This window comes from Anastrepha obliqua, chromosome 6 (genome assembly GCF_027943255.1).
Source record: "Anastrepha obliqua isolate idAnaObli1 chromosome 6, idAnaObli1_1.0, whole genome shotgun sequence".
NCBI lineage: Eukaryota > Metazoa > Arthropoda > Insecta > Diptera > Tephritidae > Anastrepha > Anastrepha obliqua.
This window is the reverse complement of record NC_072897.1, coordinates 14,493,467-14,512,465: the sequence shown is the minus strand read 5'-3', so window position 1 is coordinate 14,512,465 and position 18,999 is coordinate 14,493,467.

Below are 18,999 nucleotides of genomic sequence, written 5' to 3'. Positions count from 1 at the left end.
CACCATCTGCCGTGATGATGCAGCGGAGGTAGCAGAAGCTTTCAACGAATTCCACCGGACATCCGTCAACCAATATCTGCCATGCGTTATTGTGGTTAACTCTCATGGCTTTGGTCTTGGCGATGTTGACCTCCAGACCGACAGTGCGTGCCAGCGCGACTAGTTTGTCCGCCTTCGCTTGCCTGCCAGAGAGTTTGTGAGAGAGGAGGCAGATGCGAAGTCCAGGATCTCAAGATGCCTGTTGAGACTCCATATGATGCCGTTTTTGTGCATCAGAAACGATGGCGAAGAAAAGGGGCGACAGGGGAAAATCTTGCCTTACGCCTGCGTTAGTAGTGAATGGATCGCTGATATCGCCTTTATGAAGCACTGCCAGTTCGAGTAATTTGATGAGGCGGATTATCTTGATGGGAACTCCCTTTCTACTAAGTGTCAGCAATATTGTGTCTCCTTCGCTAGTGTCGAACACCTTCTTAAAGTCTATGAACAGCATGTAGAGCGGCGAGCTCCACTCAACTAATTGTTCTACTAAAGGATTTTCCAACAACAGGTGTTATCTATCGCTATCGAGAAATTATTAACATTTTTTTAAGGCAGCAGTTGGATGTTATTGATCTGGATAACGTTTATTTTCAACAAGACGGCGCTACGGGCCACAAAAGCAACGAAACCATTTATCTTTTACGGGAAAAGTTTCCGGACCGTGTTATCTCTCCAAGAGGTTATCACAATTGGCCACCGAGATCTTGTGATTTAACCCCTTGTGACTTTTTTCTTTGGGGCCATGTCCAAGAGAAGGTTTACCAAAACAGCCCAGGGTCGATTCAAGACTTCAAAGATGGATTTCGTGAGACTATCGACGAAATAGCATTTTTCTTTGAATATCAAAATATCAAGATTTGTCGTTGCCTATTTTCGCATTGAAGTCACCAATGAGGAAAGTTATATCGCGAAGGGAGCTTAGTGTGGCCGTTAACAGTGCGTATAACTCATCTTTGGCAGCACATCCAGCGTCCTCTGTCGGCGCGTAGCATTGCATGATGCTAACGTGTCGATGAGCGTTACTGCAGAAGAGTGCTAGGACAATGCGGCCTGAAATTGGTTACCAAGAATGCAGAGTGTTACGCATATTCCTAGAAATTATAAGACCAACGCCGCTTTCACTCTCAGATCTCTCGATCATAGAACTGCAGAAGTTGTATAATCTAGCGCGAGAAATATCGCTCGATGCTATTAAAGGAGAAGAGAGACAGCGAACCATCAGAGAGTGGCAGCTAAGCTGGAACCTTTCAAAAAATGGTCAGTGGACGCACAAACTGATACCAGACATAGCTAAATAGTATCGAAGGAAGCACGGGGAAGTTGACATCTACGTGAAGCAACTGTTGAGCGGTTATTGATATTTTAAGGAGTATCTACACCACTTTAATTAGGAAAACGACACCTTTTGCCCGGTCTGCCCTGACAAACCAGCTAGTGCAAGTCATGTGCTATTCCGGTTCCCGCGTTTCGACACCGAAAGGGAAGACCGTTGCTTTGGTTTTTGACGAGTATCCCCCAGAGGCAACCCGTATAGTGTAAATGTGCGATAAACCTAAAAAATTGCGTGCATTGAGTGGTAAAGCAGCGCGTATAATGAAAACGCTGTGTGACGAAGAATGGGTCCGAAAAGCGAGCCAGCGCCAACTACAGCTTGATATTCACGCTGATAGAAATGCTGAAGAGTCGTTGCAAGACGAGCACCGAACAAATTCTCTTACAGGCAGAGACTGACTGACTTGAGTTAACATACTCCATAATGGTCTCCCGGTGTATTACTTAACAGCAAAGTTCCGGGAGGGTTTACCGTTCGGGTTTTATATTAGTTCGGGTTAAAGTCACACACTGACGGCCACAATGGTCATAGGCTTTCGATGCTTTCTCCTCCACAAAAAAAAAGTCTGCTTGCACATGCCCGGCTCTAGCCAGAAGCAGGAACCGATATTTAAGATCCTACTTTTTATTGAATATAGATAATCTCTACACTTTAGGTATCAACAACCTTTTACGCTTTGTTCAAAGCTTAGGACAGTTCCATCTGGAAGGGGAAATGTAGCCCAGTGCCTGCGGCTCACAACAGACCTATTTCATGGGTAAGTGGCATCGTTATCTCTATGTGCATTTACACCATTTAGAACATGAACTATTTCGGTATTTCGAAGCACGGTCGTTCCAAAAAAAGTACAGCGGTATTGTTTTAATATTGGGCATCGTCCAAGAAAATGTTGGATTGTTTCCTTCTTATTTAAGTTACAAGAACGGCAGATTTTATTGTAAGGCCATTAAGCATAATGCAATTATTTCGGGCTTTAAACTTTTAAAACACCCATTAGAATTTTGGCACTGCAATTCGTAAATATATTCCTCTGTAATTTGTGACTTCCCCTCTATCACCTCTTTTGAAAATCGAAAAAAAGCAAATTTGTTTGAAAAATGTCTCCCACGTTACCAGTTTTGTATAACTTATTGTAAATTTTCACAACCTGCTTCAAAAACTCACTGGTTGAATTTTTGAAACAGTCATATGAAATCCTGTCAAGTCTCGACGCCTTATTTGCTTGTTTCTGTTGTTGTTTGGCAAGTAAAAGTACCTACATTATTATTATTATTATTATTTCTTCCCACGCCACTCTCCCCCCCGCATACCGCGCGAGGCGGGGTCCATTTTCACCGAGCATGACGGCAGTTTCGTGCTGCAAGTCGTGTCGGCACTTTTTTTTTTTTTTGTGTTATGTTTTGTATTATTTTATTAATATTTATGTCAGTGTTTATTTATTCATGTCAATGTTTTTCTAATGATGTTGCATGTTTTTAAAATGACTGCTTTTTGTATCTTATGATGTATAATTGGGTTGATGTTGAGTTCTTTTAAGTTTTTAATAAATGTTTTGTGGAGTATTCCAGTTGCTGAAATCACAAATGGAATTGTTTTTACAGTTTTTTGTTTCCATATTCGTTTTATTTCTTGCGTTAGTTCACTATATTTTTCAATTTTTTCTACATATTTTCTGTGTATGTTGGTATCATTTGGGGTGCTGATTTCTATGAAGTATGTTATTTTGTTTATTTTATTTATTAAAGTAATATCCGGTCTATTGCTTGTTATAGTTTTATCGGTGTGTATTGTAGTGTCCCAGTAAAGGGTATGTTCTTCATTGTCTAAGATGTTTGAAGGGATATATTTGTAATATGGATCTTTGTTTTCTTGTAAATGTTGTTTATTGGCTATTTCTTGATGTATTATTTTTGCAACTATGTTGTGTCTAAGTGTATATTCTGTGCCTGCTAAAATTTGACATCCTGCGGTTATGTGGTCTATTGTTTCTGGGTATATTTGGCATCTTCGACATTTGTCGTTAGTTATACTTGGGTCTTTGATTATGTATTTTTGATAGTTTTTGGTGAGAATTACTTGGTCTTGAACGGCAATTATAAACCCTTCCGTTTCAGGATGAAGCTCTCCTCTCTGAAGCCAAGTGTAGCTATTTATTTTGTCAATATTTGGGTCTTCCATAAGATGTAAGTGTTTTCCGTGTAACTGTTTCTGTGCCCAAATAGTTTTCTTTTCGTCAACAGTTGTTTGGGTGATTGTTATTTCAGTGTTTTGTAGGTTTAGTGGGGTGTAGTGCTTATCTGCAAGGACTATTGCTTTGTGTAGATCAGATGTGTGGGTGTGGAAAAATTGTCTTAATGTTGAGATTTGGCTATTGTGAAGGTTTTGGATATCAATCAGTCCTCTTCCTCCTTGTAGTCTTGGTATTGTAAGTCTTTGTGTGCATGAGTTGGGGTGAAGTTTTCTATGTTTGGTAAGTTGTCTTCTCGTTGTTCTTTCCAGGTTGTCAATATCAGTTTTGGTCCAGTTTATTATTCCAAAGGAGTAAGTGAGTATTGGTATGGCATAGGTGTTGATTGCTTTACAGAGGTTTTTGGAATTTAGTTGTGTTTTAAGTATCTGGTTAAGGCGTTTTTTGTATTGCAGTGAAAGGTGGTTTTTAATAGAGGTGTGGTCTATTTTTGTACTTTGTTGGAATCCGAGATACTTGTACGTTTCATGTTCTTCCATGTTTTCAAGGAGTTGATCGTTTAACGTTTCAGTCAGTGCGTTAGTCCATTTTCCTTTCTCTATGTGTTGTGCTTTACATTTACTGATGCCAAAGCTCATTTTTATATCGTTTGTTATTTGTTCTGTTATTTTTAAAAGTGCTTTTAAGTGTGTTTGTGTGGAGGCGTATAGTTTGATGTCGTCCATGTATAGAAGATGGTTTATCGTGTGTTTTGTAGTCTTTTCGTGTATTATATTGTATCCATATCTTGTGTTGTTGAGGGTGTTGGAAAGAGGATTCAGACAGAGGCAAAACCAAAGAGCACTTAGAGAGTCACCTTGGAAGATTCCTTTTTTTATGTCTATTTGTTCTGTTGTTATTGTTTCTGAAGATGTTATTAGATTTATTTGTGTTTTCCATTTATTCATTGTGTTTTGTAGAAAGTTTATTAGTTTTGGGTGTATTTTGTATATTTGAAGCACTTTGATTAACCAGCTATGTGGCACGGAGTCGAAAGCTTTCTGGTAGTCTATGTAGCATGAATGTAGGTTCCGTTGTTTTGATGTGGCTTGTTTCATAATTGTTGTATCAATTATAAGTTGCTCCTTGCAGCCCTGACTGTTTTTTTTGCATCCTTTTTGTTCATCAGTTATGACGTTTTGTTGTGTTAGATGAGTTTCTATTTTCGAGGAAATTGTGGAGGTGATTATTTTATATAGTGTAGGTAGGCATGTTATTGGTCTATAGTTGGACGGGTTGGTGGTTTCATTATTTTTTGGTTTGATGTATGTTTTGCCTATTGTAAGAAATTCTGGTAGGGTTTGTGGTTGGTCTATTATTTTATTAATTGCTAGTGCTAGGTGATGGTGTGTTGAGGTGAACTTTTTGTACCAGAAATTTTGGACGTTATCTATTCCTGGGCATTTCCAGTTGTGAGTTTTATTGATTATGTTGGTTAGTTCCTCTGTTGATAGTGCGATATTGTGTTGTGGTTGTAGATCTTTTTGTCGGTGTTCTTCTTGGCGAATCCATGTAGCTGATTCGTTGTGCTGAGTAGGTATTGACCATATGTTTTTCCAGTAATTCGTTATTTGTTCTTTTGTTGGTGGGATAATTTGAAAGTCTTCTTTGGATGCTAATTTTTTGTAAAAAGTCTTTTGGTTATTTGTGAATTGCTTATTATCAGTCCTCCTTTGATTGGATTCTTTATAACGTGTTAGTCGGGCCGCGTACACCTTAAGTTTTTGTTTATGGGTGTCTATTATTTCATCTAATGGTTTGTTATTTTTTTGTTGTAAAACGTTTATGTGTTTGATTATATTTTTTGATCTATTACCGTTCTTGTATTGTGTTAGACGTCCTAAGTTCCTCCGGAGTTCATTTACTTTATTTTCAATTCGTATTTGCCATTTATGTTTTCTCGGGTTAAATATCTTGTTGTTTTGTGTTATAGGATGTTGGTTGTTAAGTATTGTTGTAGTTATTGCAGCTACGTATATATATGTGTGAATGTTTTCTATTGTGGAGTTATCATTGAGCATTGTTGGTAGTATAGTGTTGTTTATAGTTTCGATATATTTAATGGTGTCTTTTTTAAATATTAATTTTGGAATTCGAGGTCGACTAACTGGGTTTACACCTTCCCACTTTATTAGATTAGTGTTTATTTCATTTAGAGTTTTTGCGATCATATCGTTGTCCGGGTTATTTGTGATTTCAGCTCTGTTTGTGTTTCTATTGGGACTTTGTTCTTCATTATTATTTTGGTCTATTAAATCGTTTATTTGGTTATTATTATTAGGATTTTGTGTAATGTTCTGCTCTATATTGTTGTTGTGTATGTTAGCTATTTTATTGGCTACTTCTTGTTTAATATTTTCAATGTTGACGTCGGTTAAAAGTTTATTTGTCATTATTGCTCGCTTTTGGTCTGATATTCTTTGTGCAGTTATTTTGTGTTCGTATTGTGGATATAATTGTATAAATAGTCTATGGAAATCTGTTCTGTATCCTGTTTTCAGTGTGTCCAATTTCGTTGCAGTGTAGTAGCAGTGCATAATATCTTCATTCATTTTTGTAGTCCATGCTATGCGCTGCCTTGGTTTTCCTGCTTTTGTGGTTGTCTGTTGTTCAGGCAAAACATTTGGAGCAGGTTGTTGGCTATTGTCATCATGATCGGGCTCTTGATTCCCGCGTCGTTCCCGACCGTTACGACGCTCGTCCGAGGCTCTCATATTTCGTGGAACCGTGTTTTCACACTAGTAGATGGTTGGTCTATTCTAGTGGTTGACTGGGGTCCGCGGATTCGTCATTTCCGTAATGCCAAAGAGGCATTCCTTTGCGGTTGGTTTACAGTTTTCCTTCTGGGTTCACAGTATCCTTCAGACATACATTTTACTAGCCTGCATGTTTGGCATTCAGACGGTAGGTTTGTTGTTCTCTCGTCCGGACTAGGGACCGCGGGGTTGTCACACCCGTCACACCTCTTTTGGGTATGCCCTTGCGGGGCCCTTATTATTATTATTATTATTATTATTAGAAGGCCATTACGACCAGAGCTGATCTATTGTGAAAGGCCTATTTTTGTAGCTGTAAAGTGCTTGAATGATCGTCACGTGAAGTGATGCTGAATCGTCATGTATGTGAAACAGGATCGTCAAAGTAAAGGTGCTATTATTTTATGGAAGAGCTTTAGGGCAAACCTGCCGACTAAAGATTCCTTTGAAAATAAAAGATTTTTTTTAGTTAGGGCAAATAACTGCCTTCCAACTATCAGGTAGAGACTAAGCTGACTGAGCTTCCTTCTGATAGAATGGCTTTATTTTTATACTTTCTTTTTGCCTTGTCATCAATAAAATATACATAATTACAATCAAACATTGTTACAAGTAAAAATCAATAACAAAGTTGTAAACACTTAAAAATACTATACAAATGAAATTCTGCTCAGGTTGACTTAAATTTTGTTCAGGGTTAGCTTACTTCACAGTGAGCTATGGCTTTGCTTTGGAGTGGGGTATCATGTGACAAAAAGTGTATTTGGTGTGTGCCATGTGTTTACTTATGTTTCGGGTTTCAAAAAAAAGGCAAAGAGTTTATGTCATTGAAGTTGAAAAGAATTATGTCATTAAAGTAGAGTAAATTGAATTGACATGGTTTACATAATTTGAGTTTGAGTGTTAAGAATATTTGGAAGTGAAGTGGAGGTACTCTACACCCCTATTGTTAAGATTGAAAATTACTGTGCTAAAAAAATTTGTTTAAATTTTGCAAGTACAGTGGTTTTCAATAAAAATAATTTTATGACTTTAAAAGTTTCTTAGTATATCTAAATCTATTTTTAATTCTATGTTTTATAGTACATTTTTCTTAAATTTATTTAATATGATAATATTTTAGGTGATTTTGTATTTCTTAAGGGTATTATTATGATATTCCTTAAGCTTATTGTTAATTTGTAATACAGAATTGACTCCTTTACGCTCTACTATGAGATAAGGGCCATGATATGGACTTTGCTGTTTTCTTCTAGTTTCTAGTTTTACAAATACCCAGTCACCTACTTTTAGTTCTGATGTGTTACTGTTCTTGTCATATAGTTCTTTTCTCTTTTGTTTTGTTAGTTTTATCAGTTCTTGTGCCCTAAGAAGTGACTCTTTTAGTCAAAGTTTCATCTCATTTGCGTAATTGTTTAAGTTATTTACTGGTTGATTGTCCTCGATTATGTCAGTTGGTAAGCGTGGAAGTTTTCCGTATATTAACTCGTACGGTGAAAATTCCGTCTCTATGTTCGGTGTGGTATTAAAAGCAAATGCAAAATAGGGTAGCCATTGGTCCCATTCGTGATTTTCTACGAAGTGTAACAGAAATTCATTTAGGACTCTGTGACTCCTTTCAACTGTTATTGTCTGATAGGTGATAGGGTGCTGAAAAGGTCTGCTTTATATTTAGTATTTCGCATATATTTTTCATTAATTCATTTGCAAACTCTGTGCCTCGATCAGATTTTAATGTTTTAAAAAGTCCGTATTTTAGTATTACCTGTTCTACTAGTGTCTTTGCGATGGAAATTGCTTCTTTAGTTTTCATTGGGAATAAGATTACGTATTTTGTCAGTTCGCATTGTACTGTTAAAATATATCGGAAACCATTTGATATAATCAATGGTCCTACTGTATCTATGCTTAAATTTTCAAAGCTTGTACTAGGTGTGTCCGTTATTGTCATTTTTTCTTTTATGTACTTTGTCTGTTTGTTTCGAGTACATTCTTTACAACTGTTTATATATCGTTTTATCATTTTTCTCATGTTCTTCCATATGTATTTTTGTTTTAATTTTAAGATAGTTTTTCTTATACCCAGATGTCCTCCTAGTGCTGAATTGTGATACTCAGAGATTAAATTTTTTATAATTTCTTCGTCATTAATTTGTTTTGGGGCTTTATATAAAATTATTCTTAAGGGTCTTAATTTTTGTTCTAATCTTTCACTTTGTAACTTGTTGAATGCATTCTTAAAATTTTCAATATTCATTTCTCTTAATAAATTATCTTTTGCTAGCGCTAGCTTTTCTATATTTCTTTTAGTCGCTATTGATGATAGTTTCGCCATGATTGAAACGTATGTATTTCAGAGGCTCCTCACTATATCGGACTATTATATCCCCTTTTTTATTTATCTGTATTTCGGATCCTTTCATTCTTTCTTCGTATACGAATTTTAATCTTTTTATATTTCTTATATCAGCTATGGACGTACATTCCCAAATGTGAAGTTGGCCTGACTTCGAATGAGAGTTGTAGTTCTCCTTGTCTACCCTGGTGTTTTTTTTGGCAGACATTCCCCTTGTTATTACAAACATTTTATTATTGTCATCACAATTCGTTGGTATCATTTTTTTTAGTATGTCTGAGTCTATCTTTATTCGTGATAATGCGTCGGCATTTGTGTTCATTTTGCCTTGCTTGTAGACTATTTCGAAATCATAGTCTGACAAATCGAGTCTAATCCTTGTCATCTTGGATGAAGGATTTTTGTGTGAAAATAAGGAGATAAGAGGCCTATGATCCGTTACCATGGTGAATTTTCTACCCATTAGGTATGGACGGAAGAAATTTATTCCCCAGTGAATCGCGAGTAGTTCTTTTTCTATGACTGATTTATTTATGTCATGTTTTACTAAAGTTTTGCTTGCATATGATATAGGCAAATCTTTTCCTATTTCTCCTTGACTAAGTACTGCACCGAGTGCGAAATTAGATGCGTCTGTTGTGAGCACAAATGGTTGCTCGAAATTTGGATATTGCAAGATAGGAGGATTGATTAGTTTTCCTTTTAGTGATTCGAATGCTTTCTGACATTCGTCAGTCCAATTGAATACTTGTCCCTTCTTTACGAGATTATTTAGACACTTGGTTATTTGAGCAAAATTATGTATGAAACGTCTATAGTAATTACAAAAGGCTACAAATCTCCTAACCTCGTCACTACTTTTGGGTATGGGGTAATTTTTTATCACTTCAAATTTTGATGGGTCTGTTTTTATGCGTGATCAGATGTCCTAGGTACACGACTTCGGATTTTAAAAATACGCACTTTCTCGCATTTAGTTTTAAGTTATATTTTCGTAGTCTTTCAAAAACTGCAATTAAATTACTGTTGTGGTGTTTTAGACTACAACCAAACACTATAATATCGTCTACGTATAAGAATGCATTGCTATCTAAACCACTCAAAGCTATTGTGAGCATTCTTTGAAAGCTATTGCTAGATATTTTGAGTCCAAATGGTAAGCGTTTAAATTGGTAATGACCTTGTCTTGTGGAGAATGCAGTCAGGTGTCTTGAGTGTTTGTCTAGCGTTATCTGGTGAAATGAGCTTGTCATGTCGAGCGTTGAAAAATATCTTGCGCGACCCAGTTTGTCTAGTACGTCTTCTATTCTTGTTAACTGGAATTTATCATTAATAATCTTTTTGTTTAGTTGTCTATAGTCTACTACAAGCCTCCATTTTTTTTTGTCTCCGTTACTTTTCTTTGGTACGATCAAAAGAGGTGAATTATAAGCGCTAACTGATGGTTCCACTATGTCGGTTTGCAATAAATTTTCTACTTGTTCTTCTATTTCTTTAAGCTGAGTCTGAGGTAATCTGTAATTTTTTATGTATACAGGTGTTTTATCGTTCAGATTCAAATGTTGGGTATAAAAATTATTAGTGCGCAAAGATTCCCCTTCTATATGAAAAATTTCTTGAAATTGTTCGAAAATTTTATATAATGAATCCCTTGCAGTTTTGTCGTCTGAATCTAAATTTAAAATTTCTATTAATTTTTGAAAACGCGTTTTGTCAAAATTATCTTTATTTTTCTGGTTAATTACGTAATAGTTGTTTAAGGGTTCTGTTTCAAAATTTAGATTTTTTATACGAATTTCACTGTCGTTGACGTTAAGTAGTCTTATGTGAGCAAATCCTTCCTTGGGTACTATGGAGTTTCCTAGAAATACGCCTTTTTGAATTTCTTTATTGAACACGACGCTGTCTTCAGTTAGATCTAGTTTTACTCGGTGAATTATTTCCGACCTTGCAGGAATAATTATATCCGAAACTTCAGATAAATCTGAATGAATGGGTAAAATGATCTCTTCATCATCGACAACGAGGGTTATAGTATATGTTTCTAAATCGATTTTGCAAAGGCAATCTTTCAGAAAATCCTGTCCCAATATTCCGTCAGTTTGTATAGGAAATTTGTCGTCTACTATATTGAATTTTTGGATATGCGATTTCTCTCCAAAATCTAATTTTATGTCTGTTACTCCTTTTGATTAGATAATTTCGTTTGATATCCCTGTTAATTTACATTTATCTTGGTCATTGAAAAATAAGTCGCCATTTAGATTTTTTGGCTTTATGATATATACGTCTGCTCCCGTGTCTATTATGAAAGTTAGATTTGTATTTGAGTCTGCACATCTTAAAGAAATTATATTCGTAGCATTATTTGAAATTCTGAAAATATTTAATTTTGGGTACCCGGGGATTGACTCTTGTTTGTTTGTCCTTCCTCCGGGGCAAACTCGTTTCCCTGTTGCATTACTCTAATTCTGTTATTATTATTGTTAAAGTTTCCGCGGTTATAAGTGTTCCCACGGTTATTGTTTTGTCCCCTGTTGTGCCCATGATTGTACTGATTTCCAAAATTATTATTGTATCTAAAATTGTTGTTATAATTATTTCTATTATAATTGTTACTATTAGCTCCAAAATAGTTATTTGCATTGTGATTTTGCCCACGGTGTCCATGATTTCCTCTGTAATTATTTCCACGGTGTGAATTTAGTCCAACATAGTTTTGGTTAAAGGTATTACGTCCTTGTTTATTTGAGTTATTATGTCCTCTGTAATTGTTTCGTCCTCTGACATTGTTTTGACTAAAAAACATAATTTGTCCAGACGTACTGGTAGTTCTTTCTAGGTCTTTTGCCAAGTTTATGGCTTCTTGTAGTGTTTTCGTTTGGGTTAAGCATATCGCTTGTCTTAGGTTGTCGTTTAGATTATTTTTGAAAATGGTTAAGCCATATTTTTGGTTATTTCTAATGACGTCATCTTTTCTTTCGTTCGTTACTGTTCCTTCCATCTCTGCGATGTGTAATGTATTCAATTCAGAAATAAGTTGCAGAATATGGTCACTGAATGTAGCCAGATTTTGATTTCTCTGCGTACAGCAATTGAGTTTTGAGTATATTTGTGGAATGGTTAATGGATTCTTGTACAGCTTTGTTAGTTCAGTTTGTAATTTATCAAAATTGTCAATTGGGTCTAGAATTCCAATTGCTGTCCTTACTTTGTTGTTCAATTTTACTTCCCTAATAAATTCTATAAATGTTTTTTTACTCTGTTCATTTAGTGTCTTGTAGATCAACTCTGTGATTTTTAAAAATGATGGTAAGTCCCTGTAGTTTCCAGTAAATTCTGGGACTACTTTTAACGATGTATTTATATCGAATTCTGACATGTTTTGTGTTGAAATATTATGTGAGCCGCTCTGTTCTAATTTGTCTTGATAGTTTTTTTGTTCTATTAATCGTCCTTTTGTCTCAGTGTACAATTTCTGAAAATTTGTTTTTAAGATCGTGAGTTCTTTGTAATCTATGTCAGGGTTAGTTTCAAGTTTTTCAAATTCAATTTTCAAATTCTCTATGTCTTTTAATTTTTGTGATAAAGTTTCTACTTTATATTTTTTTGCTCCCTGTTTTTTTATGTTCTCTAATATGCCTGACAAAGTCCTTACAATTTCTTCAATATTTTCCATTTAATTCCATTATTTTATTAATGCTTAACATTTTTGTTTCATTTTTTTTTTGTCTTAAACTATCTGCCTACTTCTATTCAAGTGTTTGTGTAAGTATGTTTTATAATATTTGTTAATTCTGTGTACAATGTATAAATTATTATAAAGATAGTGAATAAAATAATTACATCGAGTGTTATTATCTTATTCTCTAAAAAGCTGCTGTTGTTGGCTGCTGTTTTGTTGAGGATGATTTCCTCCTTCTCTTCTGTTGACCACCAGTTCCCCATAAACGTAGCCTTTTGTATATTCTATTATTTCCCAAATTTTATTCTTCCTCTCTTGTAGTTTTGCCTTAAGTTCTTTGTTAAGGTGTTCTAGAGCATGCTCAGCTGCTAACGCTCTTGAGAAGTTGTTGCTTGTTTCTTGGTTCACTGATCTTCTTTTTATATCAAGAAGTTTAGCTTTTTCCACTCTAAGGCGTTTTTTATATCCTCCTCGGGTTTTAAGCTTCAAGTTTTCCTTGGGGATAGCCACACGATGGGTATCTTTGTTGTCTTCCAGTCTATTTCTGTACTCGTGTATGGAAAGCTTCTTTGGACCTTCCATGAAGTTGTTAGAATTTAACGTGTTTCAAAATTTAGGGATTGACCGTACCATGTAAAGTGCTTGAATGATCGTCATGTGAAGTGATGCTGAATCGTCATGTATGTGAAACAGGATCGTCAAAGTAAAGGTGCTATTATTTTATGGAAGAGCTTTAGGGCAAACCTGCCGACTAAAGATTCCTTTGAAAATAAAAGATTTTTTTTTTTAGTTAGGGCAAATAACTGCCTTCCAACTATCAGGTAGAGACTAAGCTGACTGAGCTACCTTCTGATAGAATGGCTTTATTTTTATACTTTCTTTTTGCCTTGTCATCAATAAAATATACATAATTACAATCAAACATTGTTACAAGTAAAAATCAATAACAAAGTTGTAAACACTTAAAAATACTATACAAATGAAATTCTGCTTAGGTTGACTTAAATTTTGTTCAGGGTTAGCTTACTTCACAGTGAGCTATGGCTTTGCTTTGGAGTGGGGTATCATGTGACAAAAAGTGTATTTGGTGTGTGCCATGTGTTTACTTATGTTTCGGGTTTCAAAAAAAAGGCAAAGAGTTTATGTCATTGAAGTTGAAAAGAATTATGTCATTAAAGTAGAGTAAATTGAATTGACATGGTTTACATAATTTGAGTTTGAGTGTTAAGAATATTTGGAAGTGAAGTGGAGGTACTCTACATAGCCCTAGAGTTTTAGGCTTTTTAAAAATTTTAGCACAATTTTGGGTTTGTTGTTCCAAAGATTGCATGGAGATACTACGATACCACCAAGGTGATGACATTCACAAAGCACATGTTCTGAGCTGTCTACGTCCATTTCGCAAAAGCGGCAGACATTGGTCTCAGATAGACCAATATTATTTAGATGATACCTCAGGCTGCAGTGACCTGTAAGATACCCTGTTAAAAGACGCAGATGTACTCTGCTTAGTGAGAGAAGTTTGCCTGATATTCCTTTGTTGGGACTTAGGAATAGTTTGGCTTGACGCTGACCGGCACAGTTTAGCCAGTGTGCAGCAAATTTTCTTTCTTCACATTTCCTAAGGAATTCATTAATGTGGCCTTTTGTGAGTCCACAGAAAGGCGCAGGACCAGTAAGTTGCATATTTGTTCTTTGTTTTGCAAGGTCATCAGCCTTTTCATTCCGCTCATGTCCTTTATGTCCCTGAATTCCGCCTAGTGTTACTATGTTGAGGTTTCCTAACGTGTTGAGAAGGTTAAGGCAATCATTTACCAATTTAGAGGTGATAGTTGTTGATAGAAGGGCTTTTAGAGCCGCTTGGCTATCTGAAAGTATGTAGATGTGAGTACCTCTCATTTTCCTGCTAAAGCATTCTCTCACACGTATTTCAATGGCATGTATTTCTGCCTGGAATATTGTTGGGTAGAGTCCCATCGGAATCGATTTTTTGAATTTAGGCCCATTGATTCCTGCCCCTGTTCTAATATTTTCCAATTTGGACCCATCAGTAAACCAAGCTGAGAGACAGCTTTGAAAGTGATAGAATTAGTTCTCCAGTCTGTGCGCTCATTAATTATAACTTAGAAGTTCCTGAAGAGTATTGGTTTGGGTATACTATCATCCCTATGAAGAATGGGACTATGTAGGAAGTCGTCCAAGATCTTTAAATGTCCTTTCATATCCCCACTTTTAAGTTCAGATATACCTTCTAATCTTAAGGCACTCGAGCGAGCTTCCCTTTCAATCAAGATTGGAAGCGGTGGTATGTTCAGGAGCCCACCCAATGCATCCGTGGAACAGGTTTTCATAGCCGTTTGTTGCAGTTTGTTTAATTCGTTTACTGATTTTTTTTTGCTTGACCTTGGGCCACCATGCTAAGGATGCATAAGTGACAATGGGTTTCAAGGCTTAAGTCCCCATGTTTTACCAAAAAGCCTTGTGCAGGCAAAGTAAGCCTTGTGGCTTTTGCAGTAACTCTCTCAATATGGGAATTCCACGTAAGCGTTTTGCCAAGACTGACGCCAAGATAGTTCGCTTCTGTCGAGAGTTGAAGTGTTGTTCCATTAAGGGTCGGACATTTGAGATTTATGTTCCTTCTCCTACTAAACGGTACAAGTGTTGTTTTGGATGGGTTAATGCAAAGTCCTTTTTCCGTGCACCATTTTCTTTATTATTGTAAGGGCTTGCTGCATGCGATCCGAAATGGTTTCCTCATTCCAGCCTAATACATAAACTACTAGGTTATCAGCGTAACCCTGAGTGTGAAAACCTAGGTTGTTCAGTTTGTGGAGAAGTTCATCTATGACTAGAGTCCACAAAAGAGGAGAGAGTACGCCTCCTTGAGGGCAACCTCTTATGACTTTGATAGATTTGATTGTTCCTCCTAGTTCGGTGCTGATCGTCCTAGATTTCAGCATGAATATTATACATCTAGTGATGGGTTCAGGTACCTTCTTTAGATATAGGGCATTATAGATTGCCTGATAGGAAGTGTTATCAAAAGTCCCTGATATGTCAATAAATGCACATAGAGCTATCTGTTTGGACTCAATAGCCTTTTCAATAACTATTACCAGGCTGTGTATTGCAGTCTCAGTGGATTTTCCGTGTTTATAGGCAAATTGAAGTCGATGCAGTGGGAAGTTAGCAAAATTGTTTTTCCTAATATACTGATCAACTATCTTTTCCATTGTTTTAAGGAAAAATGAGCTGAGACTAATTGGTCTGTATGATTTAGGCACTTGTTCGGGTTTTTTCCCTACCTTTTGAATAAATACAACTTTAACCTCAGCCCATTTTGTAGGTAAATATCCTAGCAGTAAGCTTGCTTTGTATAGTCTGGTCAAATTAGGGATAATATGGTGTGCACCCTGCTTTAAAAGACAGGGGAATATCCCATCAGGTCCAGGAGATTTGTATGGGCTGAATGTTGATATCACCCATTGTACCCGCTTTTCATGGAATAGCTTGTTTGCTAGTTTTAAGTTATCAGCACTGGCAGATGTAGTAGTTTCTGCCGGCACAGAGATCTCGTTTAGCACAAGTGATCTAGGGAAAAGGAGTGTCCAGCAGAAATTAACTGGTTTCCTCTGGATTCCTTGTGTAGCTTCCATCTGGCTTTTTCAGGGCACTAATGCCGTTTGAGTGATCCTTTAGTAGGGTTTTTTGGAAACGAATAGCATTCGGAAGACTACAAATCTTTTCACAATGATTCCTCCAAGTAGCCCTTTTAGATTTCCTCAATTCTTTGTTGAAGTTGGTTAGGGCTGTTGAGTAGGAGGACCAGTCCCCCGTTGTTCTAGCTCTATTCTATATAGTTCTTGTTTCTTTACGCAGTTCGGAAAGTGTACTATTCCACAAAGGAACATTTCTTTGTGGCTTTTTCACTTTTACTGGATAACTTTCGTGAAACGCAGATGTTATGTTTCAGTGTAGTTCGTTCGATTCGAACTCAACCTCAGATATAAGCTGAATATGACGCCTAGAGCAAGTAACACTTTGTTTTAAACAAAAGTGAAAGTAATCCCAATTAGTTTTTCTGGGGTTTCTGTAAATTGTCATTTGTGGTTTGGTCGCACCTATATCAAATCTAATATGTCTGTGATCCGACATAGATGTTTCCTCTGACACATGCCAATTTGAGACTTCGGACAAAGCATTATAATTAGAGAGAGTAATGTCAAGGACTTCTCCCCTGATTGCATTAATGAAAGTCGGTTCGTTGCCTCGATTTAAGATATATTATACCTAAGTAGAAATTCAAGAAGGTACTTGCCGCTTGGATTTATGTTTGTGCTCCCCCCCGCTGTGTGGTGCGCATTTACATCACAGCAGAGGATCCACCGGAGACGCTTTTGTTGACAATATTCACCAGGGCTATAACCTCCCTTGTTGAAGCAGTAACGTCATCTCCTGGAATGTAAGCGGAGGCAAGTACTACCTCATGCTCCCCTTTGCTCGTTGGCACTTTTACCCAAATCGCCACCAGGTCTTTTGTAATAAACTGTGAAATTGGGATAATGGTTAGTTGATTATTTATTATCAACGCCGCTCTGGGACGGTGTTTGTTAGCAGCATATATCAACTTACCGTTTACGCTCTGGAGTCCCAGAACGACTCCTTTACGTACCCATGGTTGTTGAATGAAAGCTACATCCAAGAGTTCTTGGTTAAATCTCCTCGTAAGCACGTCCGTGCCTGCTTTTGCGTGATGGAGATTTATTTGAAGGCATCCGAGTTGCCTTCTGCTGTTACGAGGTTTTTGCTTTGGCCAAGTCATCTAGTGACCCTTCGTTTGGCAATGGCTGCCTTTTTTTTACCTCGGTTGCTTTTCAGCAGGACTGCTTCCTCAGCGGACATCTGATCCCCTCTTCGAGCCTTGTTATGGCCGTGCACTTTTTTATCGGCCTGCAGCGGGGTCGCATGCGAATGCCCTCGGCCACGTTATAGCGCCATGTGCCGGTTGTTATTGGCTTTGCTGCCTCGTATCTGGAGCAACTGACTGTATCGTCCTGGGCTATTGAAGCCGTTGGAGTCAAAGTTCCTGCTTCCTCCGAGCTTTGTTTCACCGAAGTTTCAGAGTCTTTTTCGGTAACCTTGGGCGGATCAATCGGGCTTTTAAATTTTGGCCGAAGTTGGGTTTTACCGAACCCGCAGTTCAGCCAATTATTGAAGGATTTTATGACCTCTGCGGAGATTGGGTCGATAGCAAAAGTGATTTCTACCACAGTACCCTTGCGCACTCGCGTTGAGGCCCTCGTTTTGGCCATCAATGAGGCTAATAATATCCTCAGTTGACGTGCTTTCCAATTCTGGAAAGTGACCAACGAAGATTTGTGGGCGCGGTATATCTGCCTCCTGTACAATCTTCAGCTGTGCATCTTTCCACGGCTTCAGCTTAGGAACTGCTTCCTTTAGCCAATTAGCTATATCATCGCAGCCGCATGACATAACTATGTATCCTGGGCGAAAGGTGCAGCTATTAAATTTGGGCTTTGCAGCACCAGTCTGCTTTTTCCTTATAGCCTCCAAGATAGCATGTTGTATGGCCGTTAGTTTTTCCGTCGACCATATTGTAGTTGGATAGTCAGGAGGTATTATTCCTAACTTCGTGTTACACGCCGCGTCTTTGTAAGACATTTTTGTTAAGTCTACCTTTGGATTAGGCACTGCTGCCTTCGGTCCTTCCGTTTCGGTAGTCTCGTCTGCCTTTCTTCCAACGCTAGAGCTCCCCTGTAAATTGGCACGCTTAGGGGAGATTTGCTTTGGCTTGGTGCTGCTGGAGCGTTCTCGCTTCAAATCAGCTGGTTTTTGAGCCAGCTCTCTTGCCTCGTCAATGCTGTGATCCTTCTCAGGAAGTACTTTAGACGCTTTCTGGCGGCAGCACACAGCCGCACCTTGTTTTCATCCTTTCTTCCTGAGTCACGAGTGGGCGAAGCTAGTAGTTTTTCCTCTTCCTCTGGAGATATTTCAGAAACTTTGCCATTTGGCCCCAGGGCCATGTCGCCAACTTCCATATCCTTGATTTCGCTGGCAGTTGGAGGGCATTGGTTGCCCTTAGCTGCCTGCGATGTTGTTGGTAGTTCGGCACTGTTTACCAAAAGGTCGTTATCGACCTGGTTTATATTAGGCAATCCTGCCCTCTTTAATAAGTTAGTGTTTCACTCTGCCATGTGGTCCCACGAGTAAAGGGAAAGGGAAGGTCAAGCCACGATAGTGCCCCGGTGTCGCGGTAAGGCTCATTACAACCAGAGGGCGCCCGATATCTGGAGGTCACCGTTATAAGCCACACTTACTTAGTGCCATTCATCCTATAGGCACGGTTAGAATTACACCTAGGATTACGGGTTTTTTCGAGTTTTGCCTCTCTAGATCCGCCATTTTTGGTTAAAAGCAGGGGCACCTCTTGCAAGAGTGGCATTCGACCACAATGGTCGGTCTTTAGGCTACTGGCACAACTGCCATACGCCTCTGTGTGCATTGCCCCAAGAAGCAAAGTACACTTCACCCTAGATACGTAAATACGTACATGCCACGCATTTAATTATCTACCTTTAT